This window comes from Halyomorpha halys, unplaced genomic scaffold (genome assembly GCF_000696795.3).
Source record: "Halyomorpha halys isolate HHAL.00 unplaced genomic scaffold, Hhal_1.1 Scaffold3048.1, whole genome shotgun sequence".
Taxonomy (NCBI): domain Eukaryota; kingdom Metazoa; phylum Arthropoda; class Insecta; order Hemiptera; family Pentatomidae; genus Halyomorpha; species Halyomorpha halys.
This window is the reverse complement of record NW_027109652.1, coordinates 10,043-13,910: the sequence shown is the minus strand read 5'-3', so window position 1 is coordinate 13,910 and position 3,868 is coordinate 10,043. Positions and strand designations below refer to the sequence as shown.

The 3,868-nt window shown below is 30.3% G+C and overlaps 1 long non-coding RNA gene across 2 annotated transcripts; it reads right to left on the bottom strand.

The window, feature by feature from the left end:
- Positions 1–264: 264 nt before the first annotated feature.
- On the bottom strand, positions 265–3,514 carry LOC106691777 (uncharacterized). 2 transcript variants are annotated; one of them, XR_010843552.1, is made up of 3 exons: positions 3,272–3,514; positions 3,069–3,189; positions 265–399 (listed from the first exon to the last, which is right to left on the bottom strand). It is a non-coding gene; the product is annotated as an uncharacterized lncRNA (long non-coding RNA). The 2 variants fall into 2 exon arrangements; XR_001344843.2 differs by lacking the exon at positions 265–399 and adding an exon at positions 1,087–1,230.
- Positions 3,515–3,868: the final 354 nt, after the last annotated feature.

Here is a 3,868-nt window from a genome sequence, read left to right as displayed (position 1 = left end):
AGAATTATCATACATTTTCGTAGGAATGATACTTTGTAAAAAAAGTCTAATGCAATTGAATAATAGAGTAAGATCATTTTGGAAAATTCAAGTTTATCTCATTGAATCCTAAAAAAAAATTTTTAAATTTTTAATAAACTTTTTGTTGTAATATAGGCAATGTTCAAGTGACAGGGAAGTTTGTTAATCATAAACAAGGAACAGACAGCGCCAGCCCAGATCTAATTTAGTCCTAAGTTAACACTACTTACTGTGGAACTGGGCCTGGCATCCAAGTGTAATTATCTTCTTCATTCTGTCGTGCCTTCCTTGTTTCAAGATAATATGTCGTTTTGAAAAGGGGAAGTAAATCACAGTAGATTTATTGTGATGTATAAAGTTGAAAAGCAGAATATGGATCTATATAAAACAAATTTAAAATCAGTTGCTTCAGTAACTGAAAAAATATTTCCTTTAATAAGGTAGCGAATAAAATAAAATAGTATCCATATTCATAATCAAGAATCCGTAGAGATTAGTGCTAATCTTTATACAAGAACAATTGCTAAAAATTGCGGAATAATTTAAATAATTTCAAATTTGGATGAATTATATTGTTGCAAAATAAAAAAAAATTATCTTTTTATACTGTAGATAAACATTGATCCATACCCTAATAAAAACCTCGTATAAAAGTACAGATATACAGGCTACAATAGTTAAATACTATGTTAAGTATTATAGGCAGGCTTTTAGCAATTGAGAGCTCCGGGAACATAAAGATTCTTTAGGCTGGGAAATCTCCTGAAGAACTTTGGGTTATAAGAGAAAAAAATAACATACTAGTGAAAGTAATCAACATAAACAAAGTTATGTTAAATAAATATTTTCAGACGGTGCTTTTCTTACTTTTTATTAGAAAAATCGTGAATTACATCTTTAAGTATCTATTATTGATCGTCATAACGTGTTAAGCTATTAAATTCATTAAAATTAGAAATAATTAACACTTCCCCTAGAAGGACTAAAAAATGAAAATTGTTAATTTTATTGCAAATGTAATTTACCAGTCTTCTAGATCGCGAACACAATACATCTTTCAGCTAATTTTGGAATCCATTAATTATATATTTTTCATTACTAAAGTTTCACATTAAAAAAAAGAGAAGTAAATCCTTGTTTTGTTGTTTTAACTTGTTCAAATTAAAAGCTGCATCCGGATTCGGAATTCATGTTTTACGTTACATATTCCTGTTTATAATTGCAATAAAAATTAGAAAACAAATTTTAAAATTTATTTTAAGAAAAACGGTGTAATCATAAACCCAACATGTGCTTCTAACTTGGAGAATAAAACCATGGCACTTATTTAACAAGAACTTACAAATATGAAATCCCCTTTAAACAAATTTACAACAAATGTAAAATAATATCATTCCAGAATGTAAAAACAGCTTTTTGTCCATTTTTACCACTACAGTCTATCAATATGTGAAATCTCTAATGTGGTTAGGGGTTCCAGACTGCAGCTGCATCTGATGTTTGAGGGTGTTGTTAGCTTGATCTTTATTTTACTATTAAATACATGTTTTTTCTATTTCATGAGCATAGAATTTCGATTCATGCCCCGATTCAAGTTTATAAAAATGAAAAATAACATTGCTTGAATAATTAAGTTCAATTATTGATCCAGCAGAGTTTATATAATTCTAAACATTTATGTTTCAGTTATATATTTTTAAATAGGTTATTATAGTTACCTACTACTAGTTGTTTTATATCTATTTTTAATATTCCATTTTTATTACTGTATGCTATAACGAGATTACCGATACCTAAATATATACAATCTCAAGTATATATTTTTAAAATTTCTATTTAATCGTTTCATTCCACACCAAAATACCAATGAAATACTGAGCCCATTTCTGAATTAATAAGGTACGGCTATAAGCCGAAGGACCTGTATCAAGTATTACGACTGGTCGCAAATCAACCGTACGTGATGTCTTAATATTTTGTTCAAGTCTTCTAGTCGTAAACTTGCTTCATGTCCTCTCTTGAAGTCTATAAATGGCTGATTTATGTATGAGAGATGTTTATAGTCCTTATAAAATAATTAATATGATTATGTAGATATCAGAGAAGAAGCATAGGACACACAAAATATAATGAATTAAAGCACCTAAATATTTATATTTATATATAATACATAATATATAACACCTAAACATTTGTATAACCTAAAAATATATATAACTGAGTAAACGAAAATGTTGGAAAGATTGTTTATCAAAATTTACACTTAACACAACCACATATACCAGCTACATCTGGGACGCTCTTGAAAGAATTGATGAATGAAAGTGTTTCTCTCCAATAAAGTTACCTAATGGATAGGTTATAGATTATGATGGAATTGCTAATACCTTAGGGAAACACTTCCAATTTACCTTTTCCTTAAAATTATTAATCTCAGGTGAAATATCTCAAAATCACAATAGATCTCCAAATCAAGTTACTATCAATCAAACAAATATGCTCATTCCTCCCTTTCATGTTTCACGAATTACTTGCAGCTTAAAAAACGTGGACGGACTGCTCACTTGGTTCTGGTATAACTTACTAATTAATGAAAAGTTAAATTTTGGAATTAAAATAGTTTAGCTTAATTTCTTTAATTTGGTGTATTTTTCTGGCTCGTTACCTACTGACTGGTTACTAATATTCATTGGTTTTAATAAATTGCCTCAACGAATACCATAATGTGCTGTGGAGTAGCTAGAAGATCGTGGGTTTAATATATTCGTCTCAAAAAACACAATCTTTTTTAATTAAAAGGAGAAAAAAAATGAATGTGAATAATATTAATTTAAAGGGACAAGTCTTACAGTATTCCCAAACCATCAAGTATCTGGGCATTATCTTCGATGGTTGTCTTACATGGACCCCTTAGGTAAAGCAACAAGAAGCTGATTGTTTTCATACATTAAATGTTATAAAAATGCTTGGGGAACACCACTTTGGAAACAGATTGGACAACACTACTCATTTTCTCTATGCAAATCGTAATGTCCAAAATTAATTACCCGTGTGTGACCTACGGTTCGGCAAGCAAGAGAATGCTGCAGGTGCTAGATCCCATTCAAAATACTGCTTTGAGAATAGCTTCTCGCTCCAGCCCATCAAGTAGTTTACACGTGGAAGCATCTGAAATACCATTAATAGCTAAAAGAAAAATTTCTTTCCCATGAATATTGCTCCAAAATTATGTCTAGTCCAAAACACTTACCAAATTGTTTCTCTCCTTCATCTGGTAATCAATCCTTCCCTTATAAAGCACCAAATACTTGGGTTTTTTTTTCCTAGCAGATGCTTCAAATACATTCCACACTCTAATTTTACCCTCTTTCCAAATGTGATGAAGCAATATCCTTCACAGGTAGACTATGGTTGCTACCCATCCCAACAGTTAAAAATAAATTCCTCAGCCGATTTTACCCCCAATTATAACATTAGAAAAGTTCAAATAGCTTGGAACTTCATTTTCACAGATGGCTCCAAAACAAACGAAGGAGTAGGAACAGATGTAGTTCTGATAAACATTGTTTCTTATTTTCAAATGGTTATTCCGTATACTGCAGAACTTTCGATATATATACAGAACTGCATATACTGCAGAACTCTCTCGAATCAATCGAGCAGTCAGCAATGTTCTTTAAAATTGTCCTCACTTGGTCGTCTGATCTGACTTCAAATATGCTCTCAAATCTTTACGAGATCCGCTTCCAACACATTCTTTAATAATGGAGCAACATCATAGATTTATTTATAAATTTATTGTTAATTAACATTATTGGTATAGATGTTTATAAAAAATATATCCCTG